Source organism: Lissotriton helveticus, chromosome 12, assembly GCF_964261635.1.
Source record: "Lissotriton helveticus chromosome 12, aLisHel1.1, whole genome shotgun sequence".
Classification (NCBI taxonomy): Eukaryota; Metazoa; Chordata; class Amphibia; order Caudata; family Salamandridae; genus Lissotriton; species Lissotriton helveticus.
In genome coordinates this window covers 490,963,361-490,987,426 of record NC_136073.1, presented here as the reverse complement: position 1 = coordinate 490,987,426, position 24,066 = coordinate 490,963,361, and positions in this window count along the sequence as shown.

The following is a 24,066-nucleotide window of genomic DNA, read 5'->3' as shown; positions in this document are numbered from 1 at the left end:
GGCCAGATAGCCACACCTCACACCTTCATCAGGGCTGAGGGTTTTTATTGCTGGGAGAGGGGCAGGTACAAAATCTATTGTTGAAGGCGTAGGGTCATATCCCAATTGAACCGTACATTAAAATAAGGCACCGTCTGATTTGGTTGGTAGAGTTTCTGGTTTTCCAAAGGTACAATGTCCAATAATTTTCTAAGGAGGGTGTTGATGCAATTTCCAATAATTTTCTAAGGGAGAAGTAGGTATATCTGTATATGCTGTTAAAATTAGGATTATGTTAGTGAATGAAAGTGGTGTGTATGAATGTGGGGATGAACATTACAAATTAAATGAATGGTGTTGAATACTTTGCTGGGTAGGATTGCTGACAGGTATAATATTTTGTTTCTTCCTTTTATTCTTATCTTTTATCAGGAATATCTAAAAATGTATATATTATGTGTTTCTTATAAAAATGTAAATAGTTTTTTGTACACTGCCAATTTGATACGTAAAATCAAAATAAATCAATAAATAATATACATATCAAAAAACCTAAACTCTCCTGATGCATATGTACATTGACTTGCCTTATACTCTGTGCAGTTCTGATTCCTAGACTTACCTCCCCATTAGTATCAATTGGATCCGATTTGGGACCTGAATATATCAAGGGCAGGGTTGTTTCTTTTCTTTTCTTGTTGTTTCTCCCCATCTGCCTGCCCATATCATTAAAACCCCTCGGGGAACCCCCTTCTTTCCACTAGTGTATTGACTATTGCGCCCGTGCGTGGGACGCTGTGCCAGGGCCCTGGGACTCGCCTGATCTAACCTGCAGCGGAGGTACCCCGAGCGAGGAACGCAGCTCCATCAACATACCGACGGCCTTCCTCCCCCTGCGACACGCCCCCGCCACTGAGATGTCGGGCAATAGAGGGGGCAAGAAGGGAGAGCGCACCCTGCCCGAAATGCTGGGCAGAAGCGCCCCAAGACAGGACAGGTCCCAGCCAGCACCGAGCCCTTCGACTAGCTCTAGAGGGGCGGAGGGAGGTGAGCCTCCGGTCACCAGGTCTTTTCTGGAGTCGCTGTTTAGCACCCTCAGGGAGGACTTTCAGGCGCTGAAACAAGAGGTGGCTGGCGAGGTCCGAGAGGTGAGGAGAGAAGTCGACTCGCTTGGAGAACGTGTCTCCACCATGGAGGACGCTAATCAATCACGGGACGAGGAGATCGTGCACCTGCAGCAGGAAGTACTGCGGCTTAGAGACCAACAGATCGGCCTCCAGGCCCACGCCGAAGATCTCGAGAATAGTGGAGAAGTGTGGCTCACTGGGTAGAGGAGGCAGACCTGGAAGCAGAGATCAGCCCGGGACCAGGGTTCGATTCCCGGCTCGGCTGGGTCTTGAGTCCTAAAATGTCCATGGACTCGACAATTCTCGCTCCGGTGCCTACTCGATTCACAGGTTCACACTCTGTGACTCTGGGCAATAGCTTGCTTAATCTCCACAACGGCCCCTCGCGGCGGGATGCCTGGCTTTCACCTTGCGGATACCCTGCCGGGGTTTTCTCACAGGGGAATACCAGGACGGGTTCCCTAAGCAAGCGCTTAGAAACCGCTCGGTGATTCGCGCTATATAAATTCCTGTACAATAGGTCCAGGCGCAACAACATCAGGGTCAGGGGCGTTCCGTCTAAAGAAGAGGTGGAAGACACAGCAGCCTACCTAAGGGACCTGTTTCGCGACATACTGGGCGAATCGGGAGACTTCCCAGTGAGAATCGACAGGCACATAGAGTTGGACTCCCGCGTCGAGCCTCAGCGCCGCCCCCAGATATCTTGGCCTTTTTACCGGATCTTCCTCTGAAGGAGCGGATCCTGCGCGAGGCACGTCAAAAACACCCGGTGAGCTTCCGAGGTCAACAACTAGCTTTGTTTCAAGACTTATCCACGATCACGTTGCAGAAGCGCAAGTCCTTCAAGATTGCTACGGACTTTCTGAGAGAGCACGACACGCAGTACTCGTGGGGCCATCCTTTCAGGCTTATTTTTCGATGGAACGGAACACTGCATCAAATGCGATCCCTTCAAGACAGGTGCGATGTGCTGGGTATCACCGCTGCGGATGATGACGTACCGACACCCCGCCGCCGCACTTCCAGGGAGGGATGGCAAACGGTTCGACGGCGCCGACCCACGCTCCCGCCTCCTCGACCGGACTCTCCCACGATCAGAGCGGACATGGACAGCGCCATACGAGAGGTATCCGGCACCACGTCGTCCAGTGACACGGCCCTGACGGCCTGAGCAACATCCGGGGGGAGATCGTCTTGGCATCATCGACATTGCAGGTTCGAGGGTTCTGGGGGGGAGGGGGGGCTCCGGGGGAGCACCGGTGGTGGCTGGACGTCCACTCCAACACTTTTCCACAGACTTGTCCACTAGGGACTGGACTGGGACAATTGAGGTTTCTGCAAAGTTGGGGCCGGGGCTGCAGGGAGAGGGAGGGGAGGCGGGTTGGGCTCTGGACGGGAGATGGGGATACCGGGAGTTGGGGGGTTCGGGGACTGTTTGGGGAGTTGGGGTGGGGGGGATTCGGGGTTTGGGCTGTGCCACATTTGATTTCTGCCGCGCTTGCTATGTCCTAATGTCAGTTTCCTGGGGCGGGGAGAGGACTACTCGAGGGGGGATCCAGATTTCGCGCTGAGTTGATGCCCTGATTCCTTGTTGCTGCTCCTGCCTGGTTCTTCCTCTGCTGGGCCAGTGGGCGAAGTGTCGTTCTAGTTGTGTGTGGCTTTTGTTCCGACCCACATTGCCGGCTTGTACTAGACCCCCTGTTACTTCAGGCCCACTTAGCGCCACTCTTACGATGTCTCGTCATGGCTCTTAGAGTTGTCACTCTTAATGTCAAGGGGTTAAATAATCCGGTCAAACGCAGAGCAATATTGTCCCTCCTCGAGAGCGCCCAGGCGGACATCTGCCTATTGCAAGAGACGCACCTGTTGGCCCGAGACTGTCCCAGATTGCAGTCTCCAAGGTTTCCGGTGCAGCTCTTTTCCTCCGGGGCTACTAAGAAGGCGGGAGTGGCTATCTTGATGTCCAGGAGGTTTAAAGGGGAGGTTTTGCACAAGGTCGCAGAGCAAAAGGGGAGACTCCTGGCTTACAGGGTTAAGGTAGGGAGATTCCTATTCACTGTGGGCTCAGTATATAGCACCAATGACCGTCAGGATTTGTTTTTACAGTCTGCCCTGGCAGACATCACGACTACCCCAGATAGGCACATAATCATTGGGGGCGATCTGAATATGGTCTTTAACTCGTCCCTAGACAGGTCCACACAGCGCCACCCTCACACCGGGGAATTTTCACAGTTGAGTAACTCCCACCTAAGGGATCTTGACATACATGATCTTTGGAGACGCCTGCACCCCACCACACAGGCCTTTTCCTACTACTCCCACGCACATAGGACATATGCGAGGCTGGATTATCTCCTGGTTACGGGGCCGATGGTGGAATTGGCGTCCGCTTCTGAGATAGGGGTCCTCTCGTTGTCTGATCACGCTCCGGTGACGGGGTCCTTCCAACTGCCGCCGGAACCCCAGTCTCGCGGGGTCTGGCGCCTCCGGGACACCCTGTTACACAGACCAGCGATACTGAAACAGGTACGCACTGCGATTGCTGAGTTCCGGGAACACAATGAGAACGACGATACCTCCCGAGCAACGCAGTGGGCAGCCCTGAAAGCAGTGCTTCGGGGTGAATTTATCGCCATCTCCTCGGCGGAGAATAGGGACCGCCAACGCAAAAGGGACGAACTCACTGATACCGTACGGGAGCTGGAACAGATGCATCGGAGGACGGGGGGCCCCAGAGTGTGGAGGCAACTCAAAGCGGCCCGGAAGCTCCTTTCCGCGCTCGACATGGATAGAGCGGAATATGCGGCTCTGCGCATGAAACATGCGTACTACACCGGTGGTGACCGATGCGGCCGACTGCTGGCGAATAAACTTCGGGTGCAGCATCTGCGCCAACGGGTTATGGAGATGTCCACCCCTGGCGGTTCATTGGCCACGGAGGACCACCGGATCGCGGAAGGATTCCGCCGTTATTATGCCGACCTGTACGCGGGTGAGGCCCCCTCAGCCTCAGCTGGGACAGATTACCTCGCGTCGGTCGACCTCCCTGTTCTCACATCGGAACAGGCGGAACACCTGGAGCGGGACATCCGGCTGGAGGAAGTGATTAGTGCTATCTCCCGCCTCAAGCATGGGAAGGCCCCGGGTCCCGACGGTTACACCCCGCTTTTCTATAAAATATTCTGTTCAGAGCTGGTACCGCTGTTGACGCGGCTCTTTAACTCCTTTTCCGAGCCTGGGGCCATTCCTCCGGATCTCTTACGAGCTACGGTGACGGTTATCCCTAAGCCTGGGAAGGACCGGACCGATTGTGCCTCTTACCGGCCGATCTCGCTACTCAATGTGGACCTCAAGCTCTACACTGGGATTCTGGCGGCGCGTCTGGCACCTCACTTGCCGGGACTTGTGGACCCAGATCAGGCCGGGTTTGTCCCGGGCCGACAGACGGTGGACAACACTAAAAGAGTGATCCACGTCCTGGAGAAGGCCTCCCGTATCCCCGGTGAGCGCATGCTCCTCTCGGTTGACGCGGAGAAGGCGTTCGACCCGGTGCATTGGCCATACCTGGAGCAGCTGCTTTGGAAGTTGGGAATAGGAGAGAAGTTCCGCACCCTTATATTTAATTGTTACAAATCTCCTACGGCGATAGTGAGGGTGAATGGCTGCAACTCTGACCGATTCGCGATAGAGAGAGGGACCAGACAGGGGTGCCCACTCTCCCCACTACTCTTCGCTCTTTACATGGAGCCTTTTGCTCAGAGGATTCGGCGCAATCCGGAGGTGACTGGCGTCCGGATGGGGGGCTACACCCACACTATCAGTTTGTATGCGGATGATGTGATTTTAATGCTTGATAACCCGAGGGAGTCGCTCCCCGCTTGCATTGCCGAGATGGACGCCTTCGCAGCAGTGGCAGGTTTTAAAATGAACATGAGAAAGTCTGCGGCCCTTGACATCTCGCTCGCCTCTGCTACGCGGCTTGAACTGCAGGGTAACTTCCCCATGCGATGGTCTAGAGATCTGATCCCATACCTTGGGGTACTACTGGCGCCCTCTCTGCCTGCCATGGTTACTGCTAACTACGCGGCCCTGGGCAGGAAAATGAAGGAGGAATTGCTCCGCTGGAGCAAAGGTACGCTATCCTTGTTGGGACGGATCGCCGCGGTCAAGATGACCCTCATGCCGCAGGTACTGTACCTGTTCCGGGCCTTACCACTCCAGCCGCCGAGGGGATGGATACGTCAGGCTCAGACCGATATTGCACGGTTTGTCTGGCAGGGCCGTAAACCCAGACTCAGGAGGGCCCTGTCTACACTGGCACCCGAGTCCGGTGGTCTGGGCATTCCGGACCTCCACAAATATTTCCAGGCAGCGCAGCTGCGGTACCTGGTTGAATGGAGCAAATGGGAGTCTGACAGACACTGGTTGTTCCAGGATCAGGCGGTGGCAGGCAGGACTCTACAAGAGATACCCTTCCTTCGCAGGAGTCACCGACCCCCCAATCTCTATGCGTCCTTTGTCACCCAGGTCCCGCTCCGTGTATGGGACGCGGTGAATATTAAGCACGACCTTACCACCTTCCCGTCACCGTTTACTCCGCTGGTGGGGAATCCCGACTTTCGACCCGGGACGGAACCTGGAGCGTTCTCGCTTTGGCAGGCAGCTAGATGCTGCGCACTGTTCCATATCTATGGCCCTGAAGGTGCCGTGCCGTTTGAAGACCTTCGCCGGGAATATCACCTGCCTGAGACCGAGCGTATGCGATATTTGCAAGTACGCCATTGGGCGCTCCAGCCGCAGGTGCGGGAACTGGCCGATCGGAAACTTACTCCGTACGAGATGTGGCTGGCAACGCGCTCCTCGGACGCCAAGCTCATTTCTGACATATATCGACTCTTGCAACCCCCCCCCTTACCACATCCATAACCCCGGGAGGGCTCGCTGGGAACGGGAGCTGGGGAGGGAACTGAGTCATAGGGAATGGGAAGACATCTCCTACTGAGCGCGTCATTCCGCATACCACACTGGGCTCACAGAGACCTTCACTAAGATATCTACGTACTGGTACTACACGCCCCAGAGGCTACACGAAATGAATCATCACATCCCGGACACTTGTTGGCGTGACTGTGGGCAGATTGGCACGCTTACACACGTTTTGTGGGACTGTCCGCTGCTGGACCCGTACTGGAAAGAGGTCTTAGACAAAATAGACCAGTGCTTTAACATCGAATTACCCCGTCTCCCTGCTTATGTTCTATTAGGGTTGCCCAATAGATTGATGTATCCTCTGCGCTCCAAGAAGGGCAGACAGATAGCGATTGCCTTAGGCTCGGCGATCCAGAACATACTCATATATTGGCGAACCACCACCCTTCCTAATTCCGTTGGCTGGCTGCACCGGTTATGGCACGTTCTGGGGATGGAGAAGCTGTCCCTCACAGTGGCGGGGGAGGTGGATAGATACGACGACCTGTGGCAGCCTTTTCTAATCTTGTTGCAGTCGGAGTTCAAGGAGATTACCTGTCCACGATATCTTAGGCTGCTGCGACTAACAAGCCCGATTACACAACAGACATAGAAAGGGAGTACGTTGGAGGGTGTAGCTCCTCTAAGGAAGTGCATAGGATGTGAGACATTTGCACAGGCACGAAGGGTGAGGGGGGGAGGGAGGGTTTGGAAGGGAGGGTACGGGAGGGGGAGTTGGGGGGGTTGTTGGCTCTGGAATATGTCGTCTCGACCCTTTGCATAAAACTATGGCTCTGCGAATGCGTAGATAGCAACATGTGCTTTCTTTAGACGGTAGTATAGGAGGAAGCCTTTGCGGTACTTTGTCTCGACGAATGTATTCCTTGTTTGTCCTGTTTTTCTTTGTTTATGAAAATGCAATAAAATACTTTAAACCTAAACTTCTGCTCTCCCCTAACTACACTCTTTCGGGCATTCTCGTCTACCGTCCACCTGGCACGGCCAGTACTTGGGCCTCCTCATTTCCTGACTATATTGCTCCATTACTCTTGTACTCAACCAATTTCCTGGTCCTCGGAGACCTTAACTTATATCTTAACGATGTATCCTGCCCCACCAGTACACACCTTATACAGGATTTAGCAGCACTGAACATTTCTCTGCATAACTCTGGCCCCACTCACAAGGCAGGAAACGTATTAGACCCCATTTTTTCCAACTTAGACACTATAGCTTGTAAACCCCCCAGGCCCATTCCCTGGTCAGATCATTACATAATTAGTTTCTGTATAAAAATTGACTGTGTGCCGAATATCCCTGGTAACTCCACGCTTCCTAATGCTGGTAGAAATTGGAAGAATCTAGATTTTAAAAAACTGAATGCTTGTCTTAAGAATACTAGACCTTCTATTAACATGGCCACCATTGAGGAGGAGGCTGTTTTACAAAATGGGCTTACCTCCACGGTCAATGCATGTGTTCCCTTACGCAAATATAAACACAACCTGCGTCATCCCCCCGCTCCTTGGTTCACTGAGCAATTAAAAAATGAGAAATCTATATGTAAAAAGTTGGAACGGAAATGGCGCGTGTATTATCATCCGGGGGCCAAACGAACTTACAAGGATGCTCTTATTAAATACCATTCTCTTTGTAACATAGCCAAGGCGGAACATGTAAATCAAACCATTCTTAATGCTAAGAACCGACCTAAAGCCTTATTTAAAGCAGTGCAGGAACTTTCGGGCATGTCCTGCCTGCCCAAGGCTCCCTGCCTGAATGAAATGCAATGTAACTCCCTGGCAGAATTCTTCACCGCCAAAATTGAGACCATCTATACTAATTTTGGAGCTCCTACTCACACTACTTCCCCTCCTGAGCAGGTCATGTCCTTACCCTTGTATGAATAGGAAACAAATACGCTAATGGGTTCGCCCTCCCAGTTTCAGCTGACTGCATGGGACCCTCTTACTATCACTTCTCTGCAGAATATTCTGGGTTGCATTAAATCTGGTTCCCCCTTGGACCCCATGCCCCCACAAATCCTTTTATCTCTTGATTCGCATGCACTTACTTTAATTTTGGAACTCCTTAATGCCTCACTCAGAGAAGCCAAGTTTCGAGTACGTGGAAGCACGCGATGATTGTGCCCCTACTGAAGAAGGCCAATGCTGATCCCAACAATCCAGCTAATTTCCGTCCCATCTCACTCCTTCCGGTCTGCTCCAAAATCCTGGAAAAGCACTTTAACAAACAGCTTACCACTCATATTGAATCAGGCAACTTTCTCCATCAGTCTCAGTCTGGTTTTAGGGCTGGCTTCTCAACCGAGTCTACTCTTCTTGGGGTCTCTGAGGCCATTCGATGCCAGGTAGACAGAGGGGAAACTGTGGCACTCATCCTACTGGATTTGAGTGCCGCTTTCAACACTGTTTCCCATTCCATCCTTCTCACTGCCATCAAGTCCATCGGCATCAGTGGCTCAGCTCTCGGTTGAGTGACCAGCTATCTTTCTGACAGCACGTTTCAAGTCTTCTCCCCCTCCTCAGCTTCAAAACTCCATCAATCCACTCATGGCGACCCGCAGGACTCTATTCTGAGTCCACTATTCTTCAACTTATATGTTAGACCCCTTGCTACCATTGCGGAACAAGCCGGACTTATTATTTATTCTTACGCCGATGATACTCAGATCATCTACTCACTTTCCACAGGCCAACACTCCACCACATCATCTCTCCTCTCTGGTCTCAATAATATAGCTAGTTGGATGCATAACAACAAATTAAAACTAAATGGGGATAAGACAGAGCTTCTCTTGTTTGGCCACAACACCACACTCTGGGGCCCCAACCATTGGCCACAGCAAATGGGTCCCCTACGTGTTCCCTCCAAAACAGCTCGCAACTTAGGCATCATATTTGACGATCAGCTGTCGATGAGGCAACATGTGATCAAGGTCTCGGCCACCTGTATTACCATCCTCAAGTGGCTGAGAAAGATCATATGGATGCTTCCCCATGACACTCAGAGAACCGTAGTCCAAGTGTTAATTACATCTCGGTTGGACTATGGGAATGTCCTCCTTCTGGGTGCATGCAAGGAGGTGACTCGCAAACTTCAGATGGTCCAAAACATGGCTGTTCGATTACTCTGCAATCTCCCTCGACCCTCTTCCACCTCGGCTTCTTTGCGCAGCCTACACTGGCTTCGAATCGAAAGCCGCTCTAAATTTAAAGCCCTCTGCATTATGCACCGTATCAAGTCAGGTACTGCCCCTCTTTATTTAAGCTCTCTGGTTCACCACTATTGTCCCCCCCGCACTCTTCGTTCGTCTACCCAACATAGATATCAGGTGCCTCGTATCAGGAGAGCCAGAATGGGTGGCCGCTCGTTCGCTTCTTTGGCTCCTTCCTTGTGGAATACCCTACCTCTTTCCTTACGCACTGAATCCTGCTATCTAAGGTTCCGCAGAGACCTTAAGACCTGGTTATTTAACTTATAGACCCTTTTGTTGGTAAAAGTCTGTTCTTTGTAACTACCCCGCTCTCTCTCTTTTTGTTTAGCGCCGGGAAACCTTTGGGTAGCTGTGCGCTGTATAAAATTAAATATAATAATAATAATAAGGAATGCCCTGTCTTTCCCATTGGCAGAGAAGACGCTGTTGATGAAACTTTAACATCTCTTCACAATGATTTTGCAGCCTTCGTGGAGTGTAATATAGGTAAACATGACATTAGTTCAGTAAATAAATGCAATGGGCAAAAAGATTGAACTATCTATAGCTGTTGCTCCTTTAAGTTTTAGCCCAATTTTGATTAAAGAAAAATGATTTGTAGTAGTAATACTATAACTAATACTATTACCTGTGTACACTTTATTAACATTAATATTAACCTGATACCACAATTACTGTGTCTATTTCTACACTTAATCCAAATACTACTATTACTTATACTAATAACATAATAATATAATTTCAATTATGATTATGATTGCTGTAATCAAGATGATGATAAGTATTTTTGTTATTAATATTTTTATTATTATTGTTGATTATTATTGGTATTATTATTAATATTATTATTATTGTTGAGTATTATTATTATTACTATTATTATTATTATTATTATGTTAAGAGTGATCATAAGCTGTTTCTTTCGTGTCCACAAGCATATCGAGCAAGCGAATATTGATGTTGGCCTTCGATCGGGTAGAATGCATGAATTTTGGTTCAGAACATCAGTGAAATATCTCTGAAATGTATAGGCAACAATATATCCATGAAGAGGATAATGTGCATAGATGTACAAGTGTTTTTACTACCTGTATGTTGTGTTACAATTATTTTTAATATTACATTGCATAGTATATCAGCTATTTAAAACATGTTATTTTATGTATAGGAAGATTGTAAAACTCTTTTTGTAAGTGTTCTGTTTAACAGCCCAATGTAAACACAAAATCACATGTTGGCTGTACATGCATTGGGTTATTAAATGTGTGTGAATTGTAGCAAGAAAAAATGAAAATCAAAATATGTTTTATTTATTATGAAACAACATGAAAGAAAAGGACGCTTTAACAGAAAAAAGAAGACATTTAGACTTTGTTTTGTTTACCTCTCCGAGAACTCTGAGAACATTGGTGTGATTACTTACTTGCAAAGACACTGGAGGGCAAACAGTGGGGCTGACAGCAGTAGTGGTGGGTGGTATTCCTGTTAACCTATTGTTGTGTGTTATACATAAATAAATACATAAATAATTTCCAGCTAATTGTTGTCTTTTGGAGATTTCCGTCAATTGCTCTGTAGCACTGAAGATTTTTACCTTAACTGCTTTTGCTGGCTGTAGAATTCTGGGCACTTTATCACTGGTAAACAGGGATAACGTGCCTGTGCTCCTTCTTTCAACATGATGAAACTGACATACACCTATTTGGCACCTTTGATTTACTGGCAAGCCCATAGTCCATATTATATGATACTACCTGGACCCAGGGAGAATAAATTAAATGCTGTTAGTGGGAAGCAGCATTCTTTGTGCCACCCATTTCATCAGCTCTGTAAAAGCAGCTCTCAAGGCCTGCCACTACAGACTGGCTTTGCAGTTGGCAAATTTGACCTGGTAAATAAACTTTTTGCCAGGCCTAAACCTTCCTTTTTGATGCTCATAAGGCACCCCATGGTAGGCCTTAAAAGTCTATAGGGGCGGATGTGTGGTATTTAAAATACAGAACATGTACATTTTTGCTTAAATGTGCTGGCAGTGAAAAAAACAAAAACATTGTTTTTCACTGCCTCTCACATAGCTCTAACTGACACCTGACCCCTGACAGCTCCATTGTGGTGAGATGTGTATTATTCCCAGACAGTGCACAATGAGCTTTTGGTGTGGGGAGGTGGTCTCTTCCCTTTACAGGATGGCCTAGGGGGTGTGCCCAGGCCCTTTCTAAGTTTAAACAGATTGCCTACCCTGTCACTGGCAGATAGATACCATACCTAGGCCTCCTTTATGTCTCTCTAGTCAGGCCGGAGGGGAAGAACTGATCAGAACTGGGTTAGAGAGTGGACAAAGGATTACACTCCATCCATAGGCTGGAACTCTGCATAAATGTGGACCACTCTTTAACCTACACCTCAACTTCTCAGACACAGAAAGACTGCCTCACTTTGTGAAGACCCTGAAGGAAGATTGAACTTACAGCTGCAATAAGATGACTATGCCATAAGGTTCGCACACCCACGGGCGGTCAGAGTAAGGGGATGCAGTGTTCTGTTGTTGTAAAAACTGTCACTGGAGTGGTGCTCTCCTGGAACTATCACTCTGTCACCAAGGGTAAATAGTTGTCACTGTCTTTGGAGGGAAACTCCGTGCTTGAGGCTTATCACAGTCTTCATTGCCATACTGGTACATTTGCCGGACTGGGCATGCACTGCTCACTTTGTTTGGAGCCAAACCCTACGCTTGAAGCACATCTTGGCCTCCATTCCCAAATTGGTCTTTTCTGTTATCACTACGCTCAAGCCCTAACGCATTTGAGGGTTCCTGGTGACATTTACCGGAACTTCCACATGTCCACCGGATATTGGGGTTTACTCGAGGTGATTTCCTTTAACTGATGCACAATGGGACTTATATTTAGAGTAGCACAGACTTTTGCCTTTCAATCTGGATCTAAGTGCCGTACGGAAATAGGGTTTCATATCAATTTACAGCCATGATAAAGTCTTGTAGACAGATCACATATCAGCTGCCATTTCGTTAATGTGTTGTAACTTAATAGGACGTTTTGGAGAAAAACATGAAGAAAAAATAACTCTGTTCACCTCTACTTTTGATACACCAATGGACTGTGTGTTTATCAGAATTGTCTGGACACAATTGTGTGCTTCAGTACTTTTTCTCTGTAAGGAAGACTGGACCTGCTTTGCTAGAACCCAGCACCCCAGTAGTGACTCCAGGGATCGGCTGGCTGACCTACTGTTTGAGCTACAAGGCCACATCAAGCTTTTAGAGTCCTTTCTCCCTGCAACTGCCCAGCTGACCATATCCATTTGGATTCACCCTGGACCCTGCTTCTGGCCTTTGTGGAAGCAACTTCCCACCCCCAAGTAGTGCCCTCCAGGTCATGGTGTTAGAGTGTACTCCTGACTCCAAACTGCAAGAAGTGGGACTTAGAAACTTTTTTCCAACTTTCTGCATGGAGAACCGACAGAGACCAGGGTCACCGTTGAAGGCACAGCCATCAACGCACAGTCGCCAGACGGCATCAAAATGCCTTGCCACACTAAAGAGGTCTGATTCCCAGAAGTCTGAATGTAGAGGGTTTCATCAGGACCAATACTGGATAACACCTGATTGACTTTCAGGCCTCCCTGTGCAGAATTATTGGATTTAAGCCACTCTGAGCTTTTCCTCCTTCATCAATGACCACACCAGGACCCCTTTTTCAGCAGCCTGCCATTGTCGATTCCTGCTTCAGATACAGCTTTCAACTTACCTCATCACGTTGATTGCTACTTTTTCTCATAAAAGTTTCAAACTCAGAGGACAAGCTTTCCACCAGAACAAACCTGGTCCCTGTATTCAACCGGCAATCCATCACAATCAGCTTTACATTTTGACCCCATCTGGTGTGAACAGATATTTAAGGTTTGTGCTTTGTGATTGTTTTTATTCATTTCTGGTGTTGTGACTTTATTACTGTTTGAGTACTGTACAAATGCTTTACACATTTCCTCTAAGTTAAGCCTGCTAAGTCTGTGCTACATCTACCAGGGGTTTGAGCTCACGATATCTCCTGAACTTCCACCTTCCTTATCTGTAAAATAGTATTCCATTTGTTTTGATGAAATGCAGATAGGTTCATTTAAATTTCAAAATGATGAAGTGGCAATAATTGTTTTTTTAAAACATCAGAATGGGGGGGCGTGGCTAACGGCCGAACAAGATAGCTGTTTAGTTGAAGAGCTCCGGGGATAACACAGTCCTTCCCATCAATCCGTATACTGATCCGGCAATTTACAACGCTCCAAAGCTTGTTCCGAGGTCTAGGACCAAGCGGTGATGGCCGGTGAAACTCCGGAACGACTCCGGTGCCGGGATCCGCTAAGAACAGAGGGCGATCTGTGGCGGCCTACACAACATGCAAAGGCCGCGGCCTAAAGTTATTCAAGGCCCAGGGAAGTGGCGGAGGTGAGGCGGGGTTCGGCAAGCAGTACGCCGTAGACTGAGTTTGCGCCCCGCACTACTACAAACAGAGCACTCCGGAAGGGCCCGGCGGCACAGAGCGACACAAGCACGGCAGCTCGAGAAGCGGCTATAGTGCGGTGGGGAGCCCGCAAGCAACGTGACGGCCAGCAGCTCCGGCCCCAGGGAATCTTTAAAATAGCCGCTCCACAAGGCGACGGAAAACGACACTTCCAGCGAATGGTGAGGCGATTATAGCGCAGCTAAGAGAGCGCTGGTTGTGGATCCCCCCCCAGGAAGGTGGAGGGCTGACAATGGGGAGCGAAGGATAGCCTGCGAAGGCCTACCTCCTGAACAGAGGCCGGGATCTAAATTAGTTTGAGGCCCAAGAAGAAGGGAGGGGCGTGGAGGTGCGCAGCTGGTGGAGAAAGGCACACCGACCTTCAGCACGAGTGAGACGCTCCTCGAAGGCACCGGAGCGGTAAGTGGTGCACGACTGTCTGCAAGTGCAACAGCAAAGTGGTGGTGAAGCCTGGTAAAAGTGAGGCGGCCAGGAGCTCGAGTCCGGGGGAGCCAACAGGGCTACCGACCAGCTGGCGCTGTAACGCACAATCTCCATAATCTATCGAGGCAGGCCTAACGTATGTGGGAGCGAGCAGAGTGAAAGTCCCCCCATATGGTGGTTACCTGAATGCGCGATGACCCGGTAGGCACAGACCGGCGTTGGGAGCTCCAACACTTAATACCTGTGGCGCAACTAGATAAACACCGTCTGCGGAACGGGTCCGCAACATAACAGGGAGGCCAGAGACACACCGAGACCCAGACCCACTGCGACCACCTACCAGGAGTCATTGGTGAACACGAATCGTCGCCACAACAAACCACCACATCAATCCTAGTGCCAAAATCAACAATTAGCAGCTCACGGAACTTGCGACCAAGAGAGAATCTATCGCTGCACGGCGGGATTGCTCAAGCCACCAGTGAAGGTGCCATGTCAGGAAGTAGCACACGGAATCAGACCAAGGAGGCCAAACTTGACAAATATGCGTATGACAAAAGTTTTCCGCCCCTGCCAGAGGGGCGCCCATCCACGGGTAAGGCGCCAGACAGCGAAGGGGCGAAGAAGGTCACGCTTGAAGACATTATGAAAGCGCTATCGAGCGTTCAAACCACGGTGGAGACGATCTCAACAGATTTATCGCTGCTACGGGCGGACTTCCAGAAAATGGCTGACAGGGTTAAGGAAGTAGAGGTGGTCACAAAGTCACTAGTGGAGGACACATCAGATCTACAAATGGCCCTATCCCGAATCGAGGCGGAAAACAAGCTACTAAAGGAGAAACTCGATAACCAAGAAGGGCGCTCAAGAAGGAACAATGTGCGCATTCTTGGTATTCCAGAAAGCGAAGGCACTCAAGCAATGGACCTCTATGTGGAGGAACTGGTTAAGACGAGACTACAACCCAAGGGACTATCCAGTTTCTTTTCAGTGGAGAGAGCACACAGGGTTCCCGGCGGCAGACCAAAACCGGGAGCGGCCCCGAAACCGGTGCTGGCCAGACTATTTAACTTTCGGGACAGAGACGTGATCCTACAAACAGCAAGAGTGTCTCCACCAATTCGAGTACAAAACTCAACAATTTCTTTCTTCCCGGATTACACGGCCGAGGTCTCTCGTCGCAGGAGAAGTTTCATGGAAGTCAAAAAGGCACTACGAGCACAAGAATTACCCTACTCCATGCTGTTTCCAGCAAGGCTCAGAGTGGTAGCTGAAGGGAAAACATGCTTCTTTGAGACACCAGAAGCGAAATATGACTGGCTCGAGGGCTGGAGATAAGCAAATGGCCCCCGTCGAGGAAACAAAGACCACAGCCGCCAGACGGAAGAGGAAAACTCGGGAACTCAAGCGTCAAGAAGACTAGACCTAGACCACTCACCAGGGACAGGAGCAGAGGGGATCGATCACGGTCCATACTCCTGAACGATCGACTCCCGAGACATTAACTGTTGACATGTACAATAATGGTCAGACCGGCTATGGACACTGGACTAAGGCAGGCCTTGGAGAGCATGAAGGGTTGCTGCTCCCACTGGACCCTTTACCCTGATAAGCAAGTACTATGGTTTGGGATGGGGAGAAGCACTCTGCTAAGTTGGGGTGGCGGGCGGTTGCAAGTCCGTTAAGCAGGGAGGCAGGGAGGGCGGGAGGGATAAAGGGCGGGGTTGTTTATGTTATGTTTAGCTTGGTTATTGTTTATGATGGCAAGGTTGATATGTCCAAAATGCGATTGGTTGGCAGATCCACTAATGAGTTAAGAGAGCAACAGTTCCTCCTACCTACACACTATCCTCATGGCACTATATTCACAATCTAAAAACTCTTGCGGCGTAACACAGGAGGCCTCAGTAGCCCCCCTAAGAATTGTAACATGGAACGTACAAGGGCTGGGTGTTAAGATAAAGAGGGGACTGGTATTGCAGGTCCTAAAACGCCACGGCCCAGCGCTAGCGCTGTTACAAGAGACGCACCTCACGGGAACGGCATGTGAGGCAATGGACAGATGAGGTACAAAATGGCGGCACACTCAGAATTCTCCTCGGGATCAAGAGGGACAGGTATACTAGTGAGGAAAGCATCTCCATTCATAGTTATGCAGACTAAGGTGGACGACCAGGGACGATTTGCAGCAGTATAGGGCCAGTGGGAAGGCAGACTCCTTAATATAGTATCAGTCTATATACCTCCATCACTTCACTCAGTGGCGCTTCCAGCACTTGGCGAATTCCTTCTCACCCTGCCAAAGGGTGACCTCATCAGAGGGGGAGACTTCAACACTACAATTGATGCTACAGTAGACAGGTTCCCTGCTCGACCTCAGACACCCGGGCCCTCCCGTTTCCATAGCTTCATAGAGTCTATGGGGTTGGTAGATGTTTGGAGACACCCACACATCCCACTGCTTGTCAATATACATACCACTCCACTGTGCACAACAGTCTGTCCCGGATAGATTACTTCCTGACGTTAGGCGCCAGACTTCAAAATGCCGAAGAGGTAGAAATAAGGTCCAGGGGCATCTCGGATCACTCCCCGGTGTTACTTACCCTCTCCTTCTGGGAGAAATCCCGCCAGCGGTTGTATCCTATTTACCCTAGCTACCTTAAAGTTCCCGGCATTAGGAAAGAACAAAAGAAAGCCACTAAACACTACTTTGAGGAAAACACTGCGTCAGTAGATTCGCCGTCAATAGTATGGGAAGCATACAAAACGGTCCTTAGCGGTCAAGCAATTGCCTCTATTACTGGGCACAAACGGACACAACAGAAGGAATTGGCAGAGTTAGAGTTAGCTCTGCAAGCAGCTGACATAGCACACACGACAGACCCCTCACCGGACACGGCACACACCCTGTGCTTCCGACAGCAGCACTTTAGGGACCACCTAAAAAGACGGACGGTTGATAACATCACGGCGACGAGGCATAAAATATACGACGTAGGAGACAAAGCCAGTAAAATGCTGGCCTGGTTAGATAGAAGGGGGGATGGCACTAGGGGAATACAGCAGCTGCGGACGCGGGAGGGGCAACTTCAGACGTACCCTGAAGACATAGTGCATACACTAGCAGAGTATTTCTGGGAGGTTTACACTCCGACTGTGGAACTGACAGAGGCTGATGTAATGGACTCCCTCAGACATATAGAGATGCCAACCCTTACACCAGAGACTGCCTTGGAACTGGAGGCGGACCTAACAATTGACGAATTGCAAACCTCAATCCGTTTGGCACAATAAGGGAAAGCATTGGGACCCAATGGGATCCCCATAGAATGGTACAAGCATATGGCTGAGATTGTAAGCACACCTCTATTGGCAATGTATAACGAAAGTCTGGAAAAGGCCGAGCTCCCACTGGACCAACGAATAGCGATGATAGTGGCGATTCAAAAACCCGGTAAGCCCCCGACGGAGTGTACTTCGTATCGCCCAATATCACAGCTAAACGCAGAAGCCAAAATTTTAGCTAAATTGTTAGGGAACAGATTGATGGCCCACCTCCCACAGTTGACCAACCCAGATCAATCGGGTTTCATGCCCAACAGGAACACGGCCCTCAACCTTCGACGCGTGCATGGGGCACTGGCACAGGCTCCATCATTGTCAGATCCGGCGGAGATATTGTCTTTAGATGCGAAAATGGCATTTGATATGGTGGAATGGCATTATCTATTTGCGGTCCTATCGCATATGGGATTTGGTCCTAAATTTAGTGCATGGATACGACTCTTATACACTAGACCTTTGGCTCGGGTTACGGCCAACGGCCACATATCGAACAAGATAACACTGGCAAAGGGGACACGCCAGGGATGTCCCCTGTCGCCGCTATTGTTTGCACTGGTATTGGAACCTCTAGCGACATTGATTAGGACAAACCCGTTGCTAAAGGGAATCAGCTGGAGGGAGGGCTGGGAAGACATTCTCTCGCTTTATGCAGATGACATGTTAGTATACGTTATGGACCCAGAACACGGATTACCAGAGCTTCTTAATATTTGCAATACCCTCGGGAGAGTGTCGGGATACACAATAAACTGATCCAAATCAGTCATTTACATTCTGAAGGGGTCGTAGCCGGCACTCCCCGCTGATTGCCCACTAGTGTTAGCTGAGGACTCCTTTAAATATTTAGGAATCTATATCACTAAAGACACAACAGACTTCTTTGCTAGGAACTTGGCACCCCCCCTGGAGCGCTTAAAGCGCGATGTAGCGCATTGGGCGTCCTTGCCCCTTATGCTCCTGGGTAGAGCGGCATTATACAAAATGATGGCCCTGCCTAGATTTCTCTATGCCCTTGACAATACGCCCTACCCGGTCCCACCCCGGTATTTTAAACAAACAGCAGCACAGGTATCGGTCCTTCTTTGGGGTCACCGCCCGGCGCGCATAGCACAGGCTAAATTATATAAAAGTTGCTATGATGGAGGGATCGCACTCCCGAATTTACAATTATATTATTGGGCGGCACAGCTTAAAGTCATCAACCAATGGATCCATGCACCCCATGACGACCCAGCATATAGGGCAGATAGGGCACAGTTGGGCACGAATAACATGCTAGCCGTGCTTTACAACAGAGGGCTAGCTTCAAAATTGGGGGGACCCACAAAGCATACAGCCACGGAGTGGTACACGGCGCAGGCAAGGTTGGGATGGAGAGGGGTTATAACTAAACTTACCCCGCTCTGGAATGCCAAGGCGTTAGGACATCTGCGGCGCAGTAAGGGATTTACACAGTGGGACAATATAGACATTTCCACGGTGGGAGATTTATGGAATAAAGGAACAGGGATACCCTTTACCCAGCTCCAGCAACAATATGACCTGGGCCCGAATGAGACGTACAGATACGTACAAATAAGACATGCATTATTGAAAGTACTCCCGCCAGATACTGAGGACCATGTGGCCTCCCCGATGGAAGATCGCTTGCTCGCTGAACTCCACATCACTTACATACAGGAAGTTACTCAATAACATGCCAGACCCCAAGGTGACACTACGGGGGAAATGGGTGACGGAGGTGGGAGACATGGATGACTCAGAATGGCTAGAAGCCCTGGCGTCACCTAGAAATGTGGGAATCTCTGCCAAGCTTAGGCTAGTCCAGCTTAAAATCCTGCATCGCATAAACCACACCCGGACCACCTTACACAAACTACAAAGGGCACAGCATCCAAATTGCCTTCGGGGTGCGGGGAAGAGGGTACTTTTATTCACACCATATGGGAATGTCCAGCAATAGTAAATTATTGGCGTCAGGTATTACGCACAATATCACAAACAATGGAGGTATCCCTTCTGCCTGAACCGCGAAGATGTCTACTAAATGTATGGGAGCAAACTGACCTCACATGCCACGGACAAACTTGGGTCACGTTGGGCCTCATGATTGCTAAAAGGGATATCGCACAGAAATGGGGAGCAGCAGGCTTGCCCTCACTAGCAGCCTGGTGCAGAAACATGGATCTTGCTATGATCACCAAAACGCACAGTGTACGCAACTAGAGGGAGCCCACGAAAATGGACTAAAATCTGGGCGGCCTGGAACACTTTCCGAGGGGACATTTGTGATCCGCTGCCGGAGTCTGACACAGACAGCTCGGATGAAGAGTGAAAGGGTGGACACAGGAAAGGGAACGAGGTATTGAAGGAACTGCTAAGAGGTGTAAAGTGTACTATTGCTTTTGTACAGAATTTAGGTTTGACCATATGTAAAGTAACCAAGCAAGATGATTGTCTGATAACTGTCAGTATTGCCAACTTGATGATTGTCTTTAATAAAAACAATTACAAACAAAACCCATCAGAATGATGAGACAGAGAAGGCAACTAAGAAGTGATCCAATCTCATATAATATTTCCATTTGTGTTTGTAGGTAAAAGGTATAGAGGCTGATCAATAGACATCACTTTGTGGTGGCAGGTGTAGTAGCTTCAAACCATGTTTTGGGCTCTTTGTATCTCGCACTACTTCTGGGCTTATCTCAGGGTTTATGTAGGCAGAATCAGGAATAGAGAAGAAATATAGCGCTGAGAGTCCTGAATATTTTCTTCTCCATGTGTTCTCCTCAGCTCTGCAGTAGCAAATATGAATTAATTGAAGAGTTGATGGTGGCACACAGGATAACTAAGTGATGACACTGGGTTACTATAGTTAATAATTTCACTGTTGTAGCCCCTTGCATTTTGAGAAGACAACATTCATAGATAAATCTCGTTCTGGCTAAATGGGACCTCCATTATGAAGACATGTGAGTCATGGCAGATGTCCTAATTTTCTATAATAATAAATTGTCCTAGCATTATTTATCAGGGTTATAGCTGTCCAGTATTCATATATAACATCAAAGCAAAATATATTTCTACAGCATTCTAAAGACAATAAATTGTACCACTGACACACCTCCTTTTTAGGTTTCGGCTACCGTCGCACTGCGTAAGCAGTGGGCGGAGCCGAAATCTTTTGTCTGTAGTATGGGGGCTGAACACGCCCCTCTTCTCCATTGGCTGGCCTTGTAAATGCTGGCCAGCCATTGGAGGAGAGGAGCGTCACTCAGTTCAGGGCCCGCCTTGACGCGATTCGGGGGCGTTTCTGGGTCTTTTTTTAAGTCCCGCCCTCTCCTCTTCCCATTGGCTGGAATGTTACCTTCCAGCCAATGGGAAGGGGAGAGCACGCCCCCGAATCCCTACAGGACGCTGTGCTTTCCGAGCAGCGTCTACCAAGGCCATGAGGTAAGCCTCTGCCCCCCTGTTTGTGCCGTTGTTTCTTGTTAATGCTTGTTTAAACTTGTGATGAAACTTTGGTTCAAGGCAGACACTTGGTTCGGCTCTCCCTGTAAATGTGTTGGCTTACTACCCCTGAAGATCGAGGCGCTGACCCAAATTTGAAAACATTAAAGAATTAATCTTCGAAGAAATTTTTCTTCACATACAACCATGAGGAGAAGCCGTTGGGTCACTCGTACTTTTTTTTATTTGCAATCAGATGGTGGAAGGGCTGGAGCGCCGCAATGATCGCATTGCTTTCAGAGGCTTAAGCACACCCGGGGGGCAGCTGTGCGCGAGCGCGATTACTTGTTAATTGGTAATTTCCGCTGCCAGGGAGCATCATGCAGGAACACATGCCTATATGCATGGGCGCTGTGCTTTCGGCTTCAGCACGGTGCCCGATTTTAAGTTGCACCCCGTCTTCTTATTTCAGCTGGTGCAAAAAGTTTCGGCAATAAAATGCACGTAATAGATGTCTGCAGTTACAGATGGTGGAAGGGCTGGGGCGCCGCAATGATCGCATTGCTTTCAGAGGCTTAAGCACACCCCGGGGGCAGCTGTGCGCGAGCGCGATTACTTGTTAATTGTTAATTTCCGCTGCAAGGGAGCATCATGCAGGAACACATGCCTATATGCATCGGCGCTGTGCTTTCGGCTCAAGCACGGCGCCCGATTTTAAGTTGCACCCCGTCTTCTTATTTCAGCTGGTGCAAAAAGTTTCGGCAATAAAATGCACGTAATAGATGTCTGCAGTTACAGATGGTGGAAGGGCTGGAGCGCCGCAATGATCGCATTGCTTTCAGAGGCTTAAGCACACCCCGGGGGCAGCTGAGCGCGATTACTTGTTAATTGTTAATTTCCGCTGCAAGGGAGCATCATGCAGGAACACATGCCTATATGCATCGGCGCTGTGCTTTCGGCTTCAGCACGGCGCACGATTTTAAGTTGCACCCCGTCTTCTTATTTCAGCTGGTGCAAAAAGTTTCGGCAATAAAATGCACGTAATAGATGTCTGCAGTTAAAAATAGCATAAGGAATCTGACCACATCTTTGGGATCATATTTATGCCATTTATCAGTCAGCGGTGTCCATAAATCTGAAGAGGCGACATGGTGCTGAAAAAGCTCCTTCCAGTCACTTGTGCTCACTGTGAAAATTCACTTTTGAGCACCGAGACCATTAAATAAACCCATCACAAAATGTAGAGTTGCTATCTGTCTTGGAAAGGTTACAGCGACTTTAGGAGTCTGGAAAGCTCCCCAATGCAGTAAAGATTATGAAGTGCAGAAGTTGGGATTTTGCTGCATTAGATGGTGGCTTTTCAAGCACTGGTAGAGCATCCTATGGTGAACGCACATTGGCTTAGAATATAGGGCTTGCTTTTTATATATTACAAATAAAAAGGACCTCTTCGGAAAAAACAATTAATGACCACGGGAAAGCCAAGCCAAACAAACCGATCTCCACTCCATGTCAAAAAACAAGAAATTCATACCAGAAGCAATTTAAGTTTGCGGATTCTCACGTATAAACGATATGAGCATTGAAGCAAGCTTGGTACAGTGGCATGCCCAGGGCTTCAACCTAGTACTTTAAAACTATTGCTGTGTACACTGGGACAAGGCTGTCATAACAGGTTAACTGAGCAGCAGCAACAGGAAACAAACAATTTCTTTCTGAATTGTATTGCTATTTTACGCACGTCCTGCACTCTTCAAACGTAAAAGTGTGCCCTACGTTTGTGGCAAAATCAGTTTGTTATATTTTTTTTATCACACTAGTAGAAACAATAGTGCAGAATCAGTTCATTTATTTTTTTTAAACTAATAATTGATGACTAAGATTTATTTTGCAAATATTCAATACCCACACAAGTGAAGTGATTTATATTCAATAACGTTGTCATATGCTTCGCAATCCTACTACAAAAACCTTTCTGTATTACAGTCTTTGGAAAAAATATTTGTCTTACTTTGCATTACGCAAGTAGCAACATTGTGTTGGTTCAGTTCTCATTTTTTGCACTAGTGCAAGGTTTTTGTGATATAGTACTTGTGACTTAAGGTTCAGATTGCACTACTGCTTGTTTAAAGTGCTATATGTGTACAAGAGTTCTGCATTCTGCTCTTTATTGTAAATATATTCTTTTAAATAATAAAGTATCTTTGTTTTGGAAATGAACCCGCACGTTAACAGTATCACAAGGGCTTTTGGAATGACTTCAATACAATGAAAAACACAAGAGTAAACATGCTCTTTTAGAGTGCACTGGGCGTGCGTGACATTGTCATATGCACACCCTGTCTGTCGTTTGCGTCTTTGGAAGCCTGGCAGTGTTACTTGAACTTGATGGTTATAGATTTGGTCAGATTAGGCTATGTTCAGTTGTCATATGCTGAGGCATGACATTGTGCCTTAGGTTCTGGGATTTTGTAGAATTTAATGTTATGGTATGGTGTTGTATAGAATATTTTGGGTTTTATGTTTTCCAATTTATGGCACATTAGTAGTCATTGTGCGTTCGTGCTCGCCGCGCTGTCCCGCTTGTTATAAAAATCTGGTTTGTGGAAATGTTTGGACCGTTTATATGGCGTGTGACTTGCATCAAGGTGCCGGCGCAGCACAAAACAGGGGTGCACTTGCAGCTCATAGGGTGCGCAAAGCCTAATGCGAAAGCTGTGTGTGCGTTATTCTCTTTTTAAAAAAACAAGTATTCATTGGGTTCAAAGTGATGGCGGGTGCTTAACAGATATGACCCTGGAGTGTTTTTGCAACCTCTGTGGCCGCCCACTTCAGATTGTTAGTCACGTGTCGCTTGCTAGTGAGTGATCGTTTTTAAAAGTTAATTTTACACGCTACGAACAAAACATACCAGCTGGAAGTGCTGGGGGCACCACAATAGCGATAAAACAAACATAAATTGCTTACATTATAAATACAACGTTCATTTTCG